This window comes from Ambystoma mexicanum, chromosome 7q (genome assembly GCF_040938575.1).
Source record: "Ambystoma mexicanum isolate Mex_15411 chromosome 7q, UKY_AmexF1_1, whole genome shotgun sequence".
Taxonomy (NCBI): domain Eukaryota; kingdom Metazoa; phylum Chordata; class Amphibia; order Caudata; family Ambystomatidae; genus Ambystoma; species Ambystoma mexicanum.
The window spans coordinates 556,502,196-556,528,164 of record NC_090941.1 but is presented as its reverse complement, the minus strand read 5'-3'; the positions used below and the strand labels follow the sequence as shown (position 1 = coordinate 556,528,164).

Here is a 25,969-nt window from a genome sequence, read left to right as displayed (position 1 = left end):
CGAGAAAGCCATCCTCACCCTCAAACCTTCTAATTGCCATGGTGACCCATGTCCAGCCCAAATTATAAAAGACGCCGCCCGCGAACTTTCACCTTTCATTACTACACTTATAAACGCCTCTTTCACTTCAAGCACCATACCTAGTAACCTGAAACATTCCTGGGTCCTCCCACTCCTCAAAAAGCAAACTTTGGACCCTTCCATTCCAACCAAGTACTGCCCTATAACTACTATGCCGTTCCTATTGAAAATCCTAGACAAAGTGGCATACCAACAAATTCAACACCACCTGGAACTAAACCACCTCCTAGGAGTCCGACAGTCCGGCTTCAGACCACAGCCTGGCACCGAGACTGCACTCCTAGACCTTAAGGCACAAATAGACACACTAAGAGATAATGGCACGACCTCACTCTTACTACTACTTGACCTGCCTGCCGCATTCGATCTGGTAGACCATGCAATACTATGCAATCATCTGGTCACGGCAGCCTGCTTCTCCCAGGAAGCAGTCGCATGGATCCAGTCTTTCCTAGATAACATGACAATGCGAGTCTTTTCTCCCCTAGCAGCTGCTGACCCCGCACCCATTACTTGCGGTGTACCCCAAGGATCTTGTGTATCGCCCACCCTTTAGAATATTTTCACAAAGCCCATTTTCAATGATCTAGATGGTCTTGGTATCACCTACACCAACTATGCATACTTAGATCCTCATCCCGTTGACGGGAGATTATGACAAGGATTTGGCCTTTGTGAACAGAGTCTACCTCATCATCCAGGCATGGATGGCCACTCACGGTCTAAGCCTGAATGATGACAAAACCGAACTCCTCTTTCTAGGCACCTCTTCCAATATCAAAAAACTGGGCACCAAATACGACTCCTTCATAATCGATAACAACACCATCACTGTAGCTAAAGTAGTTAAAACCCTCGCTTTTTATATAGACTCCATGCTTACCTTTGGCAAACAAGTGAATTCCATGACCTCAGCCACCTCTTACACCTGCAAGCTAATTAGAGCAGCCAAGCCCTTCCTTTCTCCTAATAACTGTGTCACTATAGCAAGAGCACTAATCCTGTCAAAACTAGATTACTGCAACGCCCTCTACATAGGCAGTAATCAATACATCACCTCCAAAATTCAAACATTGCAAAATAACGCCCTGAGAGCCGCCCTAAACTTCCCGAAAAATGCCCACATATCAGACTTTAGGAGATCCACCAAATGGCTCTCTACTAAAGACAAAATCCGCCTCAAAACAGCCTCCCTCACACATAAATGCCTTAACCAGGCAGCCCCACAATACCTGATAGATAGATTCACCAGACAGACGGCTTCGCGCCCCTTACGAAAAGCTAATTCTAACCTACTGCTAGTACCCAGATTTAAATGTACTAAATCTGGCGGGAGCAGCTTTGCTGTCAAAGCGGCACAACTGTGGAACTCCCTTCCAATTGATCTAAGGGAAGATCTCCCATACCAGCAATTCAGATCCAAATTTGTCCAATGGCTAAAAGACCATGATGTTTAACCTCACGCTCATGGCACTTGGGATCTCATGTATATTCTGTATAGTTGTTCTGTTCTATTTATCTGTCACATCTGCATTTTTGTAAATTTACTGTACATACTTCTATGATTCTTTGACATTACATGTCTACAGCACTGTAACCATAAGCTGTATTTCATGATTATCTGCAACATGTTACCAAGTTGAACAACCCTCTTTCTGCCCTCGTGCCCGAATACCGCCGGGTCTGGTTGCGCAATATAAATAAATAAACAAACAAACAAACAAACAAACAGGGGTACAGTAAAATCCTCTGTACAGTCGAACATCTTTGACCGACAGAAGATTGTGAAGCTAAGGGAACTGAATGCCGAATCATGATAACTGATTGACAAAGTTGGCAAAAATGAACCCGAAGAAGGGATGCCGATAAACAGAAGAAGTCTAAAGTCATGATATACAATGTGTTGACAAGAGTGAACCTGGCAGAGGGATGTCCACAGTGAACTGTTTAAAAGGACATTAAGATTTGTGAATATCACAGATGAAAACTGCATTGAAAGCCATAGTGAACCCAACAGAGGGAGGCGAATATTCGAGTAGAAGCCGGGAAGAGGGGGATCCAAGTGTGAGAAGCCAACACCCACCGACCCGTGAATGCAACAAAGAAAAGTAGAACAGGGAAAGTCTTTGGATGTATGCCATGCCAGGGTGAACCCGACAGAAAGAAGATAATATTCAAGAGGGGTCTCAGCCCAGAAGAGAGGGACCCAGGGGTGAAGAACTATCACCCAAATACACACAGAGAACAACTCTACATTTTTTTCAAAACGTTTGTTTTGTACTTTTAACCTGTCAGGCCCTCGGAAGAAAGAAAGAAGGTCCTGATATCATTAAGAACTTTTTGTGGATCTGGGCCCAGAAGAAGGGGAATCAGGGGTGAAAAGGCATCTCCCAAAGCACAAACAGAAAGGAATTTTAGTTTATTTTAAAACCCATCAGGTCCTCGGAGGAAAGAGACTTTATGTAGAAAAGAGACTTAACCACCGAAGGCCTTGATTGGTGAGAGCGGACCTTTTGACTCATGCTGGGAAAGCTTGAGCGTGTGCTGTGCTCCCGAATCCTACCTTGTCCCGTGCTGAAAACATGGGGAAGGGAGACCCCGACTACTGCATTCTGACTTATTATTTGTGAACACTTCATTATTTCTTAAGAACATTATCCCACACTTCCTTTTGTATTTAGCATAAGGATTGTCAATAGGTTTTTTTGCATAGGCCCTTTTATTTTGACAAGACACTACTTGGACTGCCTTATTATTGTTTGATGGTCGAAGCTTGCTCCCTTCTTAGATTTAGGTTTAGATTAGGTGTTTTTCCAACCTACCTATACAGTTTAATAATGAACTATGATAACTTGTGACTGTATTCACTTTTGCCACCATGAGTTCCTTATACTACTTAATGGATCAGTCTCCCAAGAACTAGCAGAGTCACTCCTCATCTTAGAATTAGGAAGGGGAACTCTATTTGGGTTGTCCGGACTCTTCCTCGTTCCAGTACTTCCCATACTGGAAACATAAGAGAAACACATGGGAACAGTGGGAATGGCACTGGCATGGGTTGGTGAGGAAGGTAGGCTAGAGTAAGGTGGGCTGTGGAGATACCATGTTCTCCCCAGGTCATCACTAATTCCGTAGGGGGCTTACCTCCCCATGAGATCCATCCAATGAGTACCACCCCCAGGGGACTATCAGGTAGCAGCCTCACCTCCCTGGCCTCGTGGGCAGGGACTCCCCCTCAGGGAGAAGTGACGACATTCAGGGATTCATCACAAGACCCTTTTACTCTTTTGGAGTTTTATTGAGATGAATTGAAAATATTTGTTAAGATCTTATTTATCAACCTTGTCTATTATTTTATTGAAGTGACGTATTTTACTGAATATGATTGTAATGTTAGATTTGAATTGAACTGTTTTAGGCCTCCATTAATTATTTTACTATTGTTGTGAGTATGTATTTTAAATCTGAAATATTGCGAAGGTTTGTTTTAAACCATACACAAAAGAAAATAACTTTTTTAGCGCACAGGATATTGGCTCACACACTCAATAGAGAAAAATGGCTTCGTTATTTTCTAATACAAGGATGATTACCCCCTTCCACTTCATTTTGAGAATTGGGTCCCACAGGTACAGTGCCTTCCCTACTGTGCAAAATCGAGGAGAGGACCTAATTCATATTAGTATCCTTTTCTTTGGGATAGGCATTAGGATGGGTCAACTCCCTTTCATTTCCCCATTCACTTCTTAAATATCTATGGCTTTCACCAGTTGCAAATTATCAAGCAATTCACTGTTTAGGCTATCAAAAGTGGCCGCCGATTCACAGACCAAAGTGTTAGACTATACCTGTGGATGCTGCAGGATTCCATTTACTTTAGCTATCATTTATAAAATGCTGCACTTTCGGTGCTGGGAATTGTTTACTGTTATACACAGCAAAGAAACAGCACTTATGTTCTTATTTAAATATAATCCCTCTCAGCTTTTAGTTCAGTAAAAGCAGGATATAGCTCACACTAGCAAACTACAAATTCCTATTCTCAGCCTGATAATAGTAATGTACCAGCCCCTACACTCTGTGCACAGAAAAATGCTGTTTTCAACAAGAAATCAAATCTCACGTGGCTTTAATTATAGTGATAAATCATTGCTGCATTTCATACAAAAATATCAAGATATTCTAGTTGTAATTGTGCCCCTAGTGGAAACCACCTCCCCAGTTCCCTTACACTCCAAAGACATAGTAGGGCAATGATTTTCAGGGCCTTATCTAACTACATTTGGGGAGTATTGATACTCACTTTGGAATAATTATTTAAGGTGCTGAATCGGGATGGTATTGCACTTTTTTTGATTGGACACATTTTTCCATTGGCTTGCTTAATAGTCAGACTCTCCCAGAGCGTACACCCCTCCCTAATCTTCATAGGCTGATCATAATCTCTGTGTAAGTGGGAAAAAAAGAAGGTGGGACTGTTTGCTCTCACATTTAGTAGTGCAAAATCATTTTTATTGCATATCTCATCTTAGCAATATCCCCCAAGACGGATGTCTGGATATGCAGTATGAATATGTGTCATAATTGGTCATGACATTATTATTCATAATTTTAAAACTTAGTTAAAAACATAGGCAATTTGAATGTGGACACATATGATAGATGAATATGTCATGATGGTAACACATTTTTCTGTTTGTTTCTAGGTGATATAGTTAAAGATTTATAAGAAAAACGTGTTTTAATCTGCATGGGTAGTTTTGATTTAAATAGCCTATTGTATCTCAGCTGTAAGTTTAATTTCTTATATTTGTGAAAGACCCTGTTCATCATAATGAGTATTGCAAACAGCTCTGAGAGGCCCCATTGTCTTATCCATTACTGGACATCTAGCTGTCTTTATTGCCTTAACGGATATCAAAAGTAGCTCTTTAAATGCATTAATGTGTTCTTTGAAGCCAGGCATTAGGGGAACAGTCCCGATGGTCATGTGTACAATTCTGATTCTTACCAGTGCGAACACCACATTTTGCCTTCTGCTGGAATTTTAAAATGTATTTATTAGAAATACTTCTTTGAAATGGGTGGGCTCTATCTCATTAACTCAAAGGCCTTTCCAGGTGGCCTTTTGTTCTGGGAGCCTAATGTGTTTTATGATTAAAGACAAACATTGTTCACTCAAGACATCCCAGCGAAAACTGGTGAGAAACATAAAACTCCTCCACTGAAATATGTAATCAGGGCTAAAGTGAAGTTTCTTATAGTCATAGCTGCAAGAAAACAACAACAAAACAAGCATTGGCTAATCTGTCTCTACACACCATATGCTTTTGTATGCATGAAAGGTGTATTCACGTATTTGGTATTGATGGACTGTAAGCCATTCTTATCAAATACTTTACAATGACTTCACTCATTTTTGTTCAACATATCCTACCCAAAATACACATTGTAATTTAAAACAATAAATCATCTTTTCATTTCTTCATGATTAACTACTCACATGCTCCATTTGGAACACTTTGCATATGAGTTTATCAGATTAAATGTAGTTTGCTTGAAGGAGGCCACCAGGGGGCGCGGGCAGGATGGACGCCTGAACGTCGAGCTCCGCACCCAGCCCCGGGTGAATCACGATTTATCGGCGAAACGAGGGTCCCATATACTACGCGACCCCCCCCAAAAGACGTGGAAGCCTGTGGCCCCCACCTGGGTCCAACTTTGGTTCCGATCCGACGCTCCTGTGCGGAGTTACACAGACCAAGGCGATATCGGCTGCCCCTCCCCCACGACCTGGCGCGGAGTGGCGCAGGAGACAGCACGAGCCGCGCCGCCCACGAATAGGCCCGAGAGGGTGAGCCCGCGGCGCTTCCTCCCCTGGGCATCCTCCGACTTGAAGAAAACCGTCCACCCACACAGGGAACGCACGCCCGGCGCCTCTGGTGCCCGAGGCCCGGCCTGACCCGGAGAAAGGCGGCGTCCGTCGTAAACTGGCCGACACGAACCCCTCATGAACTGGAGAGAGAACTTGCTGAAATATCAGTTTGTTCCCAAAGAAAGGACCATGGCCGCCGGTAGCCCCACCGTCCCACCCCCGGATCTGGGGGCTATCCAGAACAACATCCAAACGATTCTGGAGGAGATACGAGGTATGAGGACAGACATGGGGGCCAAACTGGCCGACCTCACCACCAAGGTCGCCACCCTAGAAGACCGCGTGGAGGGCGTCGAGAATAACCAACTTTCGGCGACACTCCTCGAAACCCAAATGGACATGAGACTCCGAGTCATGGAAAGGCGCGAGGAAGAGCTTCGGTTCAAGGTTGACGACATGGAAAATAGGGAGAGGAGGAACAACCTTCGAATCTTTGGCCTGATGGAATCTGAGGGCGAATCCGTACAAGGACTTGAAGGCAAAGTGCACGATATCGTGAGGATCGCCCTGGGAACGGAAGACGTGGGGGCGACCAACTTCGACAGGGTGCACCGAGCGGGGGGGGGAGGCAGAGGCCCACGCTCGGTTCTGGTTCGGCTGCACTACTACAGGGACAAGATCAGAATCCTGGAAAAGGCGAGACATCTTGGCACCATACAGTACGGTGATTCAAAGGTATCCATCTTCCAAGACCTCTCGGCCCTAACCCTGTCAATGAGGAGGAAATGCGGCACACTCACAAGATGGTTGCAGGGAAAAGGAGTCCGATATCGGTGGGGTCACCCCTTCTATTTGGAGTTTGAGTGGCTAGGTGAGAAACACCACCTGGTGTCGGAGGAGGACATACGAAGAGCCACGGACGATCTGGTGAACGACCAGGCGGGCCATTCGGGCGCCCAGGAGGGAGGACCACGGGACCCCCCTAGGGGTCCCGACGGCCCAGGAAATTACAGTGGGAAATCTAAGGTCAAGGGGGCCCGAAAGTTTCGGAAAACCAGACACCCGTCGATGAACCCGGAAAATCACACTGACTCATGAAAATGACGTTCGATTGGAAGGAGAGAAAATCATGAGGTGAGAGACGATTCAGGGTACGGACGCAGGAGGCCCCGGGCCCACGAACTGCCTTGAACGGACACCGCGGCGGTGTCGCGTTTGGCCCACCGGACCTTGGGTCGGCAGACCATTATGTTAAAAAGTTAACTGTTTATTTGTGTTGCCCCGCGTTTGGGTTTCTGGTTGTGGGTTGAGGGCCCGGGCGGGGTCTCTGGTTTTTGTCTCGGTTAAGTGCACCGAAGGCCTGCAGGGGCCGACCTGAATCGGACTTGCGATCTGGGACTCTCCAGACACACGAAAACCCCGGGGCTGGGGTTGGAGTCCTTGGTGGTTCGTTGACCGGCCCCAACACATGTTGGGGAGAGTGGACGGACGCCTCAAGGTACAAGGGTGGGGAGGGGGGAGGGAAGACACGGGGAGGGGGGTCAGTTGCAAGGGGGGAGGGGATGGGGGGGATAACGGGGTAGTTTGGGGGACTCAGGGGGAAATTCAGTTCAGACCGCAAGAATACGCTTGGCAAGGGGCACTAAAATTCAATCACCACGAGGGGTTCAGAATACGCACACGGTATGATGACAACGATTGAAGGGAAGGTGGGCACGTTAAATGTCAAGGGTCTAAACTCTCAAAATAAAAGATCCCTCACGGGCAACATGTTCCGAAAACAACACCTGACGGTCCTATTTCTACAGGAAACACATTATAAGCGCGGGAGGGAATCCAGAATCAAGGGGAAAGACATCGGTAGCAACTATTGGGCTTCACACCCGACCTCGAAGAAGGAGGGGGTGGGCATTCTCCTGGGAAGGGCTCTCCAACTAACGGGGGTGGAAACCAAGAGGGGGTTTGGGGGTCGATTTCTGGGTGTCAAGGGGCTTTGCGAGGGGCAGCGAGTTACTCTCGCCACCGTATACGCGCCCAACACGGGCCAGGTGGAGTTCCTCACACGGATCTTTGGTGTCATGGATGAATGGGCCGAGGGGGCCATGATTCTCGGGGGTGATTTTAATCTCATAGCCGACCCCCAACTGGACTGGTGGTCCGCCAGAGGTGGGGTACCCAAGGGGATCACGAGGGATAACCTGGCCTTGCAGAACCTCTTGAAGGATCACTACTGGGTAGATGTTTGGCGCAAGGCGTACCCGGCCCAGGGTGGTTACACATTCTTTTCTCCCCCGCACTGCACCTACACCAGAATCGACCTTCTGTTGGCCTCAGAGGAGGGAGATGGGGCGATGACCCAACCAAAAGTCGAGACCATAACGTGGTCGGACCATGAACTACTTATAGCTAACTGGTCCCTGCCCATCGCCCCGAGATCGGCTCGATGGCGGTGCAACGACACGCTCCTTAGGGATCCAGTATTCCGTGAGTTCATGAAGCAGGAAATGCTGGCCTACTTCGAGACAAATGACACGGGGGAGACGGACATGTCCATGGTATGGGAAGCGGGGAAGGCCACCTTCAGAGGCCTCCTCATAGCGGAGGGCTCGAGGCGTAAAAGAGAGAGGGGCCTGATCGAGAGCAGACTCCGAGGGGAGCTGCAGATCTTGCGGGCCAGACTGGGAGTCCCGGGAGTGGACCGGAGGGCACTATTGGACGAGATGCAGGGCAAAAGACAGGAGCTCCATACGGTTCTCATAGGGGAGGTGGTTAAGAGGATGCGATATACCAAACAGAGATACTACGAACAGGGCGACAGGGTAGGCACTCTGCTGGCTCAGAGGTCGAGGGGGTGTAGAGTGGAGAGAGGGATTACCCGGTTGACCGACGAAGAGGGCAGGGTTCATGGGAACCGGCATGAAGTGACGGAATGCTTTGCTGAGTACTACAGCAAACTCTATTCTAGGCAAGCGGGCGAATCTCGGGAGGACATTGCCTCCTACCTGGCAGAACACCCCCTCCCCAAACTGACCGACCAGGACTTGGAGGCCCTCGAGGGGGAAATTTCAGAAGAGGAGGTGGAGGGAGCCATCAAGAGACTGAAGGCCGGAAAGGCTCCTGGCCTTGACGGCTACACAGCGGATTTCTATAAACAGACCCAGTCCACCTTAGTGAAGCCCCTGACCAAATTGTTCAACCAAATTAGAGGCAACGACACGATCCCCCCGACTTTCCTACAGGCCCTCATCACCGTCATACCTAAACCTGGTAAAGACCGGGCAGCTTGTGGGTCTTACAGACCCATTTCACTTCTCAACTTAGATGCCAAGATCTTTGCTAGGATCCTGGCCTCCAGATTGGAAAACTCCCTCCCACGCCTGATACATCCTGATCAGGCGGGATTCGTCCTCAATAGACAGGGTTCCGATAATTTAAGGAAGACCCTCCATGTATTGGCCACGACCGAGGCCAGGAATGAAGGCGCTCTCCTACTGGCTCTTGACGCGGAGAAGGCCTTTGACAGGGTCAGCTGGGCTTTCATGAGGGAGGTTCTCTTGTCAGTGGGGATGGGTCCAAGGTGGTTGGGATGGATATCCGCGCTCTACTCCTCCCCCTCGGCCAGAGTGGTGGCTAACGGGATTGAGTCTAGGGAATTCCCCCTTGAACGTGGCACGAGGCAGGGATGCCCCCTGTCTCCGTTAATCTACGCATTGGTGATGGAACCGTGGGCAATCTCGATCCGCAATGATGCGGACATCAGTGGTGTACAGATGGGGGATATGCACTGCAAGATCTGCCTCTTTGCGGATGACGCCCTGCTCTATGTCACCAGACCGTCCCAAACAATCCCTCGGGTTCTGCAGGGCCTCGCAAGATATGGAGAACTATCGGGGTATAAGGTTAATTTGGACAAATCGGTCGCATTCATGGGTGGGAACCTGCCAGACACGGAGGTGACCTTTGTGGAGGGTCTCCCCTTCAAGCGGAGCGATGAGGGGTTCCGTTACTTGGGAGTCCAAATCACACGTAACCTTGAGGACCTGTATGGGGCCAACTTCCCCCCCCTCTGGTCAGCAATCAGGAGAGACATAGAAAGGTGGGCGGGAACGGGTCTCTCATGGATGGCACGCCTTAACCTTATAAAAATGGTTATCCTCCCAAAATTTCTGTTTCTCTTTCAAATGCTCCCGGTCCAAGTCCCCAAGGCCTTTTTTGACGAGACAAAACGCATCCTCCTTAGATTCCTCTGGCAGGGCAAAAAACACAGGATTTCATACGAGGTTCTGACTAGGACCAAGGAAGATGGAGGGGTGGGCTACCCTGATCTCGAGACGTATTATAGGGCTTCCCAGTTGAGGATCCTGGTCGATCACTTCTCACCGGGACCGAAAAAACAGTGGGTAGCCATGGACAATAGGCCCCTGGCGCCCGTCACACTAGAGGAATGGCTCTGGGTCCCAAGGAGAACGATCCCCAGATCAGTCTTGAACCACCCGATTCTAAGAGTACTGTGGTCCCTGTGGAGAGAGGGAGGTTACTATAGATGGCTCACGACATGGCCCTCCCCCTTGAGCTGCATCTGGGCCCCTCCTTTCCTGGCCAAAATAGCGGAACCAGCAGCCTACCAGACATGGTTCGAGGCGGGCCTTAGTAGGACCGGCCAGTTGTGGGTGGGGGGCTCCTTCCTCCCCTTGAAGGACCTTGAGGAAGCCCTGGGAATAGGCACGCTTTCCCCGTTCCGATATCTTCAGCTTAAGGGTGCCCTCACGGAACCATCTTGGGGTGATACCCTCAGGAGGGAACTCACAGACTTTGAAAAACTCCTTCTGACCGCAAGGGGCTCCAAGGGGATAATCTCCCGCCTATACAAGCTCTTTCTGTTCTCCATCCCCCGAGACCCGCCACCAGCACGCATACAATGGGGTAGGGACCTGGGCGAGGAAATTGATGACGAGAGATGGACAGAGATGTGTAGACGGGCCAATCGATCCACATCCTCCCTCCAATATCGCCATCAGGCCCTCAAGATATTACATAGATGGCACTACCCCCCGCAAAGAATAGCCAAAATGCGTCCAGGATATGACCCACACTGTTGGAAATGTAGGACAGAGAGAGGTGACTATATCCACATGTGGTGGGGATGCCCAGTGGTCCAGAAATACTGGGACAAGGTGCGGACCTGGATCAAAGGGGTAGATGGGATAGAACGAGTATCCTGCCCGTGGCTCTTCCTCTTCGGGATTAGTAACGAAGAGGACCGGGGTAACACTCATGATCACATGCTCCAGGTGATGCTGGTAGCAGCTAGATGCTGTCTAGCGCAGAAATGGAAACACCCGAGAATGCCAGGGGAAAAAACCTGGGTGACCAAAGTAAGGGCCATCTACGACATGGAGTTCCTCACACACCTGCTCGATGAGTCTAAGTCCAGTATCGAGGAAATTTGGCTCCCCTTCTTTGATAAGTACGGCCGAGTGGTCTAGGTCCTGAAGACTGAGCTGAGGGATTCCCCTCCTCCCCACGGATGTGGGACCATGGGCCAAGGACCCGGCTGAGAACTGAACTCGTTTGGCCCATATGACTTTGGCGTGCCACACGCATATTGTATTGACGCCTCCATCATTAAGAGAGCCCGTTGTGCAAGTGTTTATCAAGGCTATGTAAGCGCGAACTGAAGGGGGGTGGGGGGAGGGAGAGGGAGGGGGGGGGGCATGGGGTGTGTTTCGTCTGGTTTTCTCTTTATGTTAACTCACATTAATAAATGCAATGCAAGAATGTAACCTCGTTATGCACCAAGGAAACTTAATAAAATTGATTTTCAAAAAAAAAAATGTAGTTTGCTTTCTTGGATGACCACAGATAATATACATTTGAACAATGCCAACTATGTTTTCTTCTGTGCTTATTAACATTCTCACACTATATTTCTGCGATAAAGTATTAATGTTCTTATCTGTATTTAGCTCAGGAGCAACGTGTTTGTCTTGAAAGCAAGACAATGCAGACAGAAAATGGTCTGCGGTATTATACACGTTATGAAGGAGGTGCAGCATTCAAAACACATGGCCTTCCTCCTGATACGTGGCAAAAGTTTTATTTATATAAGAAACTACCAGCATACTTTGTCATAACATTTACAATTCTACAAAAGCAAGTATGTGGGCTTCGGGTGGGTTCTTACCATACAATTCATTAATGTTCTTTGTGTGTGGCAAACTCACCGCTACTTTCCGCATTCTGTCTTCTCAGGGAGGCAAGTAACTACCTGCATCCCACAAGTGCACCCTTTTTTTTAGTAACTGGTGAGAAACATTAATGAATGAAGCAATGCATTATTCCGGTGCCACTTCAAATTAAATTAAGGCAGTCTCCATGTCTTCTAATTTGTTTCCGAATGATGCAGTGGAAGTGTGAATTCACAAACAAAAAAGGGGGTCATGGATAGCTCTGGCAATATGTCCAAACTGCTAGCCTACTGTGATGAATTGAGGGAATTTCTCCCTTTCCCCCATGGGGCGATCCCATGTGAGGGTAGAGAGGTCAGCCCGCTATGCAACACCCTTTTTAGGGGTAGAGGCAAGTGGACCTCCCCAGGAGAGACTCCACCTTAATGGACAAGGACTCCCGTTGCCATGAGTAACTTCCTTCATCAGTAAACATATATGGGACTGTCAAAACCTGTTAACTATCAGGACTGGGCGGAAGAAGAAGATAACCAATGCTATTATTCAAAAGAAAGAGAAAATGTCTCTAAGAAAAAGTGACTAATTCAATGAGACGAGTGGATTAAAAGAGGAACACTTGTCAAGTACAAGGCAAAAAGGGAGACGAGAAGCAAGAGAGGAAGGTGTCTGTCTCCAAGCAGGGGAGCTCTCTTGGTAGCGTGAACCTAGAGGCGTAGCCGCAGGGGCATGCGGATCCTGCAAAATCCAAATCTACTGGAAAGCATCAGAGAGAACTCTGAGAAGCCAGCATTACTGAAAACCTGAGAAGGATGATCCGAATTGAGAATTAGTGGTGGCATGACGCAAGAGAATCGTTGTGGGCAGCCGGTCCATGAAACTATGCCAATACCGCCACAGGGAACCTGCAACAAAAGGAGCGGCTCCCCGTTGAGATTCCAAATAACAGAGAGGAGGAGTGACAAATGAATGCGAGAGACGCCAAGGAAGTCTGCTCAATCCTGCAGTGGAGGAACAAACCTGTTGCCAGACCGGAAAGATCCCTGAAGACATTTCCTGGTGAGATTGAAGGTAACAAAGATCAGGGGAGGCACAGGAAGATCGCAGATGTGTATTACACAACGCAAGTAACTCGTCTCAGTACTAATGAAAAAACCTGAAGATACATTTATTGAAATTGAACTGTGATAAGGCAAGGAGGCGAGCAGTGCCACTCTCTGAAGGAGAGTTGAATGGAAAGGAATAATAACGATACTGAAAAGGGAGGCAAAGGAGTCTGAGAAAAGCTTAAGGTGAACAATACATAAAGTAACGTGAGGAGGGGGCGCTGTTGCGCACGCTGCCGGATGGAGCTTAACGTGTAGGCTATGTAGGCAAGCCAAGGAACAGAGACATAAGCTCATAAAATATAGCCTGGTTTTCTGCCTAAATCTGCATAGAGGTGTATGAAGCTGCTGACCACCCACCCGCCGAATATGGGGAGAATTTGTGTTACGGCTCCAGAGTAACACCGTGTTTTGGGCGCGACTCGAGGGGCCTTCTGGCCAGCACAGCTCACTACGAGAGGCCGTGTACAGCAGCACCACCAGTGCCGTGATGGGGAGACAGCCGAACTGCCCGCCACCATCTCTCCTCGACGGGCGATCGGAGACCTGCAGCCACACAAAGTGAAGCGGTGCCGGTAGCCAAGACAAACCTGCCTTGAAGAGCATGCAGAGCATAATCTGAAAAAAGCACCATGCTTCTTCATAGCTGACGGACACAAGATACAAGGTGAGGCCACATCCCCACCCTTCATCCCGGAGCCAAACACAGACTTGCAACGCACTCAGACTTGCAAAGGCTGGACGGCCTGAAGTCCTTGATAGCGTCACAATTAAACTTACACAGGGGACAAAATAGCGCAACCTACCTGACTCTGGAGCCTGTTGCGTTCCAGACCCCCCCGCTCCGCATAAATATTACGTTGTATTGAAGCCAGGGTGCACAAGCAGCCCAATGTTCCGCCCACCTCAGCAAGGGCCCTAAGGGCACTTATAACCCCACGCAGCTGCGAGACTCGATACCCCTGGTATTAAGGGGCTCACCTCCAAGAATATGTTCATCACGGCCCGCGCACGGCCCACACTACAAGGGGAGCTGGGGAGGACTAAGATAGGCTGGGGTTCACCCGTGACGCTGCAGCGCAATCACTGGACGACAATGTGGTAACCCTGCGCCCCCCATAATCTGCTGATATGTTTTCCCAACAAACTGCCAAGGTGCCAATCTACCAGTGGGATCGATAAGCAGGCCGGGGCACTAGACCTGACGGGGCGAGCTGCGCCGTGTGGGCGAGGAACTAAGTGGACGCAAGAACCCTCACTTGGACAGAGAGACACCAGCCTCATTTGCGTGGCAAGGTCCAGTGCTAAGGATACAGCTGGGGGAGGGCTGGGATGTGATACAAAGCCTGGGCACACCACATGGGGTGCTTAACCAGTAACTGACTGAACTAACTGGAGGGGGGGCGATAAAGGCTCAGACTCAACATCTGGACATACCACAGCATCACAAGTTTCAAAGACCCACAAATTCAGGCACCCACTGGCACAAGCAACTTGACCAGTATACCATAAAAGCACAGTATGACCACTTGGCCACGATAGGACACACCCCGCTCACCAGAGAAGGCCGAACCTGTGACGCAGAGTACTACAGAGGGTACGACCATCACCCAATGTACAGGTGATAGTTAGATTTTCAGATCAGGTCACGGATTCCCAGCACCTAGCAAGAATGGCGTTGTGCGCATAGTGCACAAGGCAATATACCACGAACATGGCCTGAAGTAAAGAAACACAACTCTGTACACCCATCGAAACAAGGTCACTCTCATGCTACAGCCAGTTCACCATTTAACCGGATCATTGGTGCACAAACCTAAAAAACACTGCTCACCCCACACAGTACGGCGAGAAGACATACAATGCCCAAAGGGGCAGCGTCCAAAAAAGGGAAAAGCGCCATTGAGAAATACACTACGCAGGCACCTAGAGTAAGCGACAGGCCCAGCGCTACTCCCGGATCAACAATGCAAAACAAGACCACAACCCTGATGGCCAATATGGACCCGCAAGCGGTTTTCATCTCAATACAACAAGGCTTTGCGGCCTTGAACGACAGACTCGATGGAATCAATGCAAATGTGACCACAATCATGAACCAGCTCGAGAAAGCAACCCATCGCATTATGGACGCCGAAAATCGGATCAGTACTACCGAAGATGCGCTGGAGAAACTACGGAACACGTGATGGCAATGGCTAAAGATCTAGGCACAGTGAAACTAAAATGCAAAGATTTAGAAGCCCGATTCCGATGCAATAACGTGCGCATAGTAGGTGTGCCGTAAGATGCCCTGAAGGGCCCGATGGAAATGGCAGTGGAGGAATTGATCAGAGACTTGCTGGGAGATCCGGGCTGGTCCGCAATGTTCGTAGTTGAAAGGGTACACAGATCCCTGGCACCTCGCCCCAAACCAGGCGCCTACCCTAGGCCTATTATAGCCAGACTGATGAACTATAGGGACAGGGATCTGGTGCAGACAGGAACTGAAACTGGTCTCCAGTGTCATCCCAATGTTCCCGGACTATACATTGGCAGTTCAACAGGAACGCTGCTCATTTACAGGAGTCAAGAAAATGCTACGTGAACGGGGGGGGGGGGAGTGCCAAACGCAATGTTATATCCCGTCAGGCTGCACCTGCAGCACAACAATAAAACGTACGATTTTTACTTTTCCTGAAGAAGCTGCAACCTTTGTTGAGTCCAGTATCCCATTGCCATCCAAGCAACCACTCGGAACTACCGGCGAAGGCGACGATGCCCCAACATTGTCTAAATTTTCAAGTAGTTGACTCATACTATACTCGGGAACAATGGACATGAGGCACAGTAGCGGACACTTAACTGTTGCATCTTCTTCCTATATAGCCACTTAATGCTAACACCGTCATACTACTTATTGCCACTGATGATTATGTGTACTGGAAATGCTAAGTTGGTAACTTTATGGGGCAGTCTTGTTATACTCCTTGTCCTCGGCTACCAACGAAGCGCCCCCCATGCGGGTGTAAGGGTTATACGTGCGGGTTAAGAATTGGGAGGGAGGGAAACACATAGTTGAAGTTTGGGGAACTATGAGGGAGGGGGGTGGGGGGATGCAGGAATGCAAAGGGTGTTAAAGTTAAAAATGCACAGACATAAATAGGATGGACATATCACCACAATAAGCGACACTTAAACACTATGGAATATTCTAGAAATTGTACGGAGTATGGTTGATAAAGACCCAAAAGGCCTTAAACTAATAAGCTGTAATGTAAGGGGATTGGGGATGCCAGTTAAAACACGGAAAATAATGGCATATATCAACACAACAGGTGGCCAGATTGCATTCCTCCAAGAGACGCACCTATTGGGATGGCAGGCGGACAAAATAGCACCTGGTTGGGGTAACCACCGCTTCTACATGGCCTACTCGAGCAGAGCACGAGGGGTAGTCACATTGATACACAGGGCACTGCCTTATACACACCTGGCAGCTGAATGTGACCCAGAGGGCTGTTTCATAATTGTTCATGGGAAACTCTCCGAAAAGGAGATTCTCCTCATTAATCTCTATGGCCCAAACATGGATTATCCAGACTACTACACTAAGATCTTTCATGTGTGTGCCAAATACCCCACTGCTCATATAATCATAGGTGTGGACTTCAACATGATATTGGACACCCAGATGGAACGTACGTCCGACAGACCCAGAACACTCACCCAAGCTGCACACACTATTCATACACACATGAGCGACCTGAACCTATGCGATGTCTGGCGATCCCTACACAGAGAGAAACGAGCGTATACCTTTTACTCATCAGTGCATGACATGCACTCTAGAATCGATGTTTGGCTTACATCCCAGGAGGCTCTGGGATGGGTGTCTGAGGCGACAATACTACCTAGAACGCTGTCGGACCACTCCCCGATATTGCTGACCCCCCCAAATGTCTCTTTGCGAAGACCTCCTTGGAGATTTAAAGCGGCTGCGCTGTTAGATCAAGTGTATAAGTCCAACCTGACCCTACATATTGATGAATATTTTGAAAATAAAACAAAGGCACGGTAGATAGACAGGCAACATTATGGCAATCCTTCAAGGTATACATAAGAGGGGTCGCCATGTCGACTGAACTGGGAGTGCTTAGAGACATCCGTGGGGAACTCCGACGCTGTGAGGGAATCATAGCTCAGCTGCAAGAACAATACACCAGTAACCCGATTGCCAAGACCAAACTAGATATCAAGACTGAACTAACCAAATACAATGAGACAGCAGAATGGGAAATTCGATACTTTGAAAGACCGGCAGCCGCTGGACGATACAGGGAACAAGAACGCCCCTGTAAACTCCTGGCTAGGTTGGTGAGAGAGGAGCGTGGCAATTCCAACATCCCATGTATAACACGTCCAGACGGATTAGTGGTTAACGATCAAGGAGAAATAAGGAAAGTATTCTTTGTCTTCTATGCAAGCCTGTACTCTCCCCAAAGTGTTTCTACAGAGGAAGAAATAGATGGATACTTAGCTAGGATACCCACTACATTTTTATCGACCGAGACGAGGGAGGCATTAGAAATTCCATTAAATCAGGCTGAGATAGCGGATGCAATAAAATCCCTACCAAATGGGAAGGCGCTAGGGTCTGTTGTATTGAGCGCCGAATTTTACAAAGAATTTGCTATGACTTTGGTTCCCAAACTCTTTGCAGTCTGGACTGAAGCTCTCAACACTGGCAAACTACCTGAAACAACTGGGGAAGCAATCATTACTCTACTGTTAAAGCCCAAAAAATGGCCAGAGGAGTGCGCCTCCTATAGACCTCGCTCACTAATTAATACTGATGCGAAGATATTCGCTAAAATACTGGCCACACGATTAAACCCTCTAATGCTGCAAATGGTCCATGAGGACAAGGCCGGTTTTGCATTGGGCAGGTCCACGCGACTAATACCGCTGTTATAATATCCTTGCGTCGATACCCAAGAACACACATGGAGTGGCACTAGCACTTGACATGCAAAAAGCCTTCGACACGGTCTACTGGCCCTTTCTATTTAGAGTACTCAATAATTACAGATTCGGGGCAAACTTTATATACGATGGGTGCGGATACTATAGACGAAACCATACGCCAGAATTTTCACCAACGGGATTGTCTCAGAGATCCTGAGGTTGGCTGGGGGTACCAGACAAGGCTGCCCGCTGTCCCCTTTACTATTTGCTTTAGTCATAGCACCACTTGCAGATTTACTTAGAGCTAGGCATAGCAAGATGGGAATCTCCCTGGCGGGTAAGATTGAGATCATCACATTATACGCTGATGATATAATGTTGTATTTAAAAAACCCTGAATCCAACCTCGCCATGGCGCTACGTTCAGTCAAATAATTTGGGGAATACTCAGGGCTGAAGCTGAATTCGACCAAATAAGAGATATTTCCCCTAATAGAAGACACGCCCATATCCAAGGAGTTACACAGACTCCAATGGGCCTCCACACGGGTTAAATACCTATGCGTTGAAATAGCGCGTAGTACGCAAATTGTTTGTGCTACAAATTACACAGCCATAGCAGACGTCCTGTGTGCCAAGCTTGAACGGTGGAGAGTCTTGCCAATCTCACTCATGGGCAGGCTTGCCCTGATCAAAATGATCATTATACCCAAACCCTTTTACTTATTCAGCACTGTTACCATATGACCAGGCAGGTCATTTTTTAATAAAATTCAGGGAGCATGGGCAACCAAGAGTGAGCTGCCGAAGATGTATCCAAACGTACCCCCACAGTGGCCTTTCTGCCCCATATTTTGAATTGTATTATCTCGCTGAACAAGATTATTATACTACATACTGGATAGAAGGAAACCCCCGGGCACCACACTCAATGATTGAAACAAAAACACTGGGTCCACTGAAGCTCTTACACAAAGTCAGAAATGACAACACTATCAACCCAGCACTAGTGACATGCTCAGCCTGGACTAGAATGGCCAGACACCCCAGACACAAAATGTTATATCACCCTAACATGCCACTGTGGGACACCCATTACCTCCCTCCCACCCCGGATAAGATCCTCACCACACACTGGAAGGACAAAGGGATACATCGGTTTGGTGACATGTTTCTAGATGAACAATTTATCAGCAGGGATGAGATAAGCAAGACCATAGGGGGTAGGCCACTGCAGAAATTGCAATACCTAAGACTACGATCAGCCATGGCAGAAATATGGGCTGTCTTCCCTAATGAACCACAGGTACACCCGGGTTTGGGGTACATGTTTGTTGCCAAAACGAGCAAGACATCCATCTCTACACTATATAAAATCACACAATACACTAGAGAAACATTACCCAGGGAAATGGGAGATAGACCTTGACTGCCCCATCATTGACCATTGATGGGCTAAATGGTGTGCATTAACTCAGTAGGTCTTGTATAACTCTTGCTATCGGCTAATACACGACAAAGTACTACATAGGACGTACTACACCCCGGCCAGGATCAAAGCTATATACCCCGAAGCTGATGGGAACTGCCCCAGGTGTGGGAACGAGGAGGCCGGCATGCTACACATGTTGTGGTCGTGTACGCGCTTGACCAGATACTGGACTGAAGTGTGTGATGTACTTGATGAAATGGCAGATCAACCTATGGTATGGGATCCGGGTTTATGCATGTTGGGTACGGTTGATAAAATGAATCCCACCTGGCGTAAATTGCTTAACCTCAGCCTGGTGCTTGCAAAGCGAACAAAATTGATGAGATGGAAAAGTTCACAACCCCCTACAAAAAATGATTGGGAAAGAGCCATGATATGGCCAGCGACTGCGAGGAAACATATGCCAGCTTAATACACTTATGCAGCCGCCCAAGAGACATATGGAGCAGGTATAAAAAATATTTGTCCGGAGAAAATACTGGAGAGAGCGACTCTGAAGCAATATAATGGTGTACACAAGTGTACCAGTATGCTATGTAACAAAATGATGACAATGTTGATAATTGTAAGTCAAGTTATGCTCATATGTCTGTGCAAGGTAAAATAAAAGTTTCTTTTTTAAAAAGTAACCTGAGGAAAGAATTGAAAACTGATAAAAGAGATACCAAGAAATATTGAAAAAGCACATATTGGGCCTCATTACGACCCAGGCGGTAAGTTACCGCCTGGGCCGTGACTTTACCACCATGGCGTAAACTACGTTTACGCCATGGTGGTTGGCGGACTTACCGCCCCATTCCGACCTTGGCGGGGCGGTAAGTCCCCAATCCCCATTTACCCTTTCCCATTCCCATTTTTGCCCCATAGGGCATAATGGGAGTGGGGAAGGCGTTAATTACGCCACCGTAAATTACGGTGGCGTAATTAACTCCATGGTCCCTTAGCGCCATGGATTTTAACACCTGCTAAAAGCAGGTGTTAAAAGCGCCATGGCGCTAAGGGACCTCGTAATTGGCGGTAAGGGGTCGGCGCAGCTAACGCTGGCGTAAACCCCTTACCGCCAGGGTCGTAATGAGGCCCATTGAGAAGTGTAGTATTCCCTGTCCAACACATATGCAGGAAACATTAAGTACTCTGGAGACCTTTCAAGTGTGATTTGAAGTAAGTTTTATTAAGTTACGTGGATTGGAGAGGAAGGGGAATGGGAGCTATGGCGAATACTTCTTTCCAGGGTATCTGTCCCATCCTGTGTCCCAACCGTCCTTTGTGGAACCCTGGGTGACATGGGGTTCTACACAGCCAACATTCCATGGCTTGCCTATAAACACTCTTTGCAAGTCCAATGCTACACACATCCCCCCTTCCTCAAAAGGGAAAAACAAACAACAATTTCTTTCACAAACAACCAATGAAAACAAATGAAAGAAGGTTTAGTAAAAACACATAATGGCAACCATGCACATTTAGAACAACTATCGATCCCAAAAAGAACAAAAATAGAAGAAATGCTAAAATAAAATAGCATCCTCACTACACCATTTTGTGATGTGCCAAAACTACTACTGCCACAACACAATGAAATATAACAAAAACATAAAGCAACCAACATATATCAAAACCATTACTGATTGATGTCTAATGTAAACAAACATCATGACTACTGGTATGAGTTGATCACTGGTGAAATGTCAAAAATCTAACATGTCATGTCAACTAGTATCCTGTGCAGACTCTTTCATATAGTGATGCCCACTTATGATGCCTACCTGTACTGGCAGCGACACATACTTACATTATGCTTATATTACCTCTACTACCTATATTGGCAGTGCTGCAAATGTATGATAATGGTCCGTCTCACCGATGATGGTAGCGAACACATTTATGATATTGAGCTACCTACCGATATTGGCAGTGATACATATTTATATGATATTGGCCTCTCCCACCGATACTGGCAGGGATATATATTTATAATATTGGCCTCTCACACCGATACTGGCAGAGATATATATTTATGATATTGGTCCGTCTCACCGATGCTGGTAGCGAACACCATTTGATATTGGCCTAACCTACCGATACTGGCAGCAACAACTATTTATGGCCTCTAGTACCGATACTGGCAGAGATATGTATTTATGATATTGGCCTCTCACACCGATACTGGCAGAGAAATAAATGTATGATATTGGCCATATTGGCCTCTCCCACCGATACTGGCAGGGATATATATTTATGATATTGGCCTCTCACACCGATACTGGCAGAGATATAAATTTATGATATTGGCCTCTCCCACCGATACTGGCAGGGATATATATTTATAATATTGGCCTTTCCTACCTATATTGGCAGTGATATAACTATTTATAATAGCAGTATAGGCCCTGAAATACCTTTACATTGGTAGCGAAATAACAATTGACGAAACAGACTACCCGTGAATTAGTACTTACAATAAGATAGGCCCTGAAGAGTTTGCATTTATAATACTTGCTCTGAAATACATATATGAAATCAATGGATCTTTACGTAATCCATGCAATCAATTTATATCATGGACTTCCTCCATGCAATACATTCATTAATATTGCCCTCTTACCACCGGACACCTGAACAGGCTTGTGTGCATTATTACAATACACCTATACAATCAGTTCATTCAAAGGTTACCCACAAATGCAATATTAAATATTGAATCTCTTCTATCTATCTATATCAATAGTGGTATGCACCTGCACCATACACTTTTAACGTCCACCAGTGACAATGGCAGTGCATGTCCAAGAATGTATGTTGTGCATCGTAATGTGTGTTGTCAAATCCACACAATAATACCATTCCTATCCATGTTACATCACTATCCCTTCACAATGAGTGAACAGAACCTATAGTCCCAACTTCAATAATACTCTAATACACATGTCTAATTGTGAAATAACCTAACATCCCAAACTAACATCCCACCATGGAGAAAGATGTTCACAATCACATTTGCAACCTAAATACAATACATAAGTGTATAGACTTATTACTCGTGATAACTTGTGTGATATACCATAACATCTCACCCTTCGAAGATAATGCTCATATTACAACATTGAATGCACACTCAACTGGTATGTTACACCTTCCCCACATATATTCACAAATAATTCCTGAAAATAACGGGTGTTAACATGGTTCTGAAACTATTACAACTTGCACAGATATATGTATTACACGTGGCAATAATATTGCCGTACTTAATGCAAGAATTGTTTCCGTTGTTCAAAAGTGTTAGATACAGTGTCCGTTGTTCAAAAGTGTTAAATACTCCTCGATTGTACGCCTTTGCACAGAAGAAAGACACATATACATATTCCTCCATTATAAACACCAAAACTTTGAATGAACCACCCACAATCTTCAACAGCGCATTTGTAAATAAATCTGCATTAGTAACCTCAAAGTTATCAATTGTGCATTTGTAAATAAATCGGCAGCTGTAAAAAAAACATCACAGGCATTTGGAAATAGATATATTTACACGCATGCACCTCCTATAGTGCATCAGCATTTTAACTAAATACGATATACCTGCACACCCATCTGCAAAAAAAAAACATTAAATACTGTAGCGCACCTACAGAAACTCCTATCATGGTTAGGTAGCACATAAAAATAAACATCCACCTAGAGAAACGTCAGGTAGTTCTAACAATTCTTCCTGAAAATACTACTGATACATGTCATGCGGACAACCTGGATTAAAAAAAATGATGTCATACAGGACCACTTTAATTATAATGGTGCATTCCTCCTCATTGCTCCAACAACCCGAATTGCACTTTAAACTCTCTCTCTGCACACGCATACAGAAAAATTGGCTTCTACAATATATATAAATTTCCTTTTTTTTTTAACTGTCTCCTTTTTGATTTCTACATCTCATCAAACAGTATCTTTCTGAAAGCTGTAAGACTTGTTAAAAAAAACTTGTATTTAATATACTGAACACCATGGGCGTGGCTAGGTGCACACGATGAGGACGTGTCTGCTGTGAGCTCCGCTAACGGGCCCCCTAAGTAACGTAACTTTAGCACTTTTGCATCCATGTTGTAAGTGCAAATAGACAGGAACGCTGGCTGAGTCTGGTCCGGTCCTTTGGGTCGCGGTCCCGACGGAGATCGGTGCACAGTTTGAGCAGAAATCGCTGTGTCATGCTGGAGCCTCCTAGGACCATTACAGATAATATGGCGGTGCGCGCCATTTCGCCTAGCGAGCATTGGGGATTTCATCAAGCTTGGATCGTGGAGTAGTCCCCGGCTCCGCGACACAGAGGGGAGGCAGACCTGTGGGTGGAGGATCCCCCCTTGCTCCCTTGGGGAGAGGAGCGGCTGAGGAGGGCCTGTGCTGGTAAGGGTGAGCGCCGCTGGAGCAGAGGGGCCAGCACTCCGAGAACTTGAGGGCGCACCGCCCGCCTGCCTGTGTGGTCCAGAAGGTGTAGGACCCCCCCTCCGGCCATCGTAGAGAGAGGAGCTGGGGGCGGCCTGCGGCGGGCTATGGACGTGTGGTCGGTGCGGGGAGGCTGGCGTCTTGGAGGACCTGGAGTGGGTCGTCTGTCTGCACGGAGAGGTGAGTGGGCCGCGTCGGATGTTTTAGATGCGGCTGCCTGGAGGCTTCTGACCGGGTTGCCGGAGTGTGGCTGGGGAGCACTCGCTGGGGCCTGGAGGCGGGAGAAGTCCCGCACAGGCGCAGAGCTTGTTCTGCCCATTCCGTTGCAGGGGATTTCAGTCCCGCCTCCCTGCCTGACTGCGCTCTAGCGGGTGCTGCGGGTGGCTCTTTCTCTGTCCAGTTTACAGCGGTGCTCAGTGCCCGTTCCAGCCCACCACCTGCGCTTGGGGGCTGCTGCTGCCCATACATGCCACACAAGCCCACTCTGAATTTAAACAAGTAACATCAATAGGAGCCACTGGCCCTCGAAGGATCTCCGGGACACTCAACCGCACCTAGTAGATGACCCTAGTGATCTCCTGCGCCGCGCACCCTGCAGGCTTTGTGTGACTTCTGGGATATTATAGCCCTGTGCCTTGATCCCCCCCACCGGCGATGCCCAAAGTAGGAGCTAAGAAGAAAGAAAAGGCACAGGACATAAAGGCTTTCCTAACGCCCGATGCAACACCCACTCCCCAGAGTCATGTAGTGTCAGTGGACATTCATCCAGCCCCTGCTACAGACCCCGTTTCGGACATGGCACTTTCTAGGTCTGACTTTGAGGAACTGCTAAAAGCCTTCAAACAAGAGATCACTCGAGAGATTCAAGGCGGAAATAAACACCTCTAAAGACTCATTGGCTAGATCTCTGGTAGAACTAACCTCCCACCTGGGTGGTCTGGAAGCTAGAGTGAATGATCTAGGGAATGTAACTTGCGAGCAAGCGCACGACACTGAGGTGCTCACGGAACGGGTGCGGACGATCGAAGACCACCTAGAAGAGATCTGGGCTAAACAGGCAGACCTTGAAAATAGGTCTAGGTGCAACAATGTATGCCTTTGTGGTATTCCTCGTCAAGTCTCAGACCAAGAACTAGCCGGTTATGTAAGCAAACTGTTCCGAAGTCTTCTGAGCCTTCCTCCCTCTGAAACTTTGACTCTAGATAGGACGCACCGCGTATACTCCTCTACTCAGCAGAGGAGAAATCTTCTTCCAGATGTTCTTACCAGAGTCCACTATTTTCGTCAGAAAGAGGAAATCATGACAGCGGCCAGGAAATCGGAAGCTGTACAATTTCGTGGAGCGTCTATTCGGCTATTTAAGGATCTCTCCCCATACACCCTAGCTTGCCGACGCCGACTACAGAAGGTGACTGCATGGCTCCAAACCCGGAAGGTCTGCTATCGTTGGGGGTTCCCCTGCAAATTGATTTTTGATTTTCACAATCAACATTATGTGATCTCCTCAGAGGCAGAATCGAGACACCTAATGGCTGGGGAAACTACTGCCCCCGCGCCAGACCGAGACTCCCGGCTAGGAGTGGACCACAATTTCCAGTTTACTCCGATAGACAGAAGAAGAAAAACCAGGGGTTGGCGGCGAGTGGGCGACCCTGTTCGCCGAGAGGAACAAGCTGCAGATGGAGGACGGCTCACCTCTGCCAAACAACCCGAATGACCTCTGCGAGTCAGGCGGTACCCCACTGTCTGGTGATACGCCTGCCTAAAATAAAGGGAAGAAAGTGGGAAAAGAAACACAAGGGGCGGTCCTGGTGTTTCTAATGCGGGGAGTCCATGGGAAAAC

General features: G+C 47.5%; 1 protein-coding gene across 1 annotated transcript in view; it reads right to left on the bottom strand.

Annotated features, from left to right (window-relative positions):
- VWA8 (von Willebrand factor A domain containing 8) overlaps positions 1–25,969 on the bottom strand; it is a 3,012,337-nt gene that overhangs the window by 1,014,226 nt on the left and 1,972,142 nt on the right. The gene's annotated exons all lie outside the window — the stretch shown is intronic.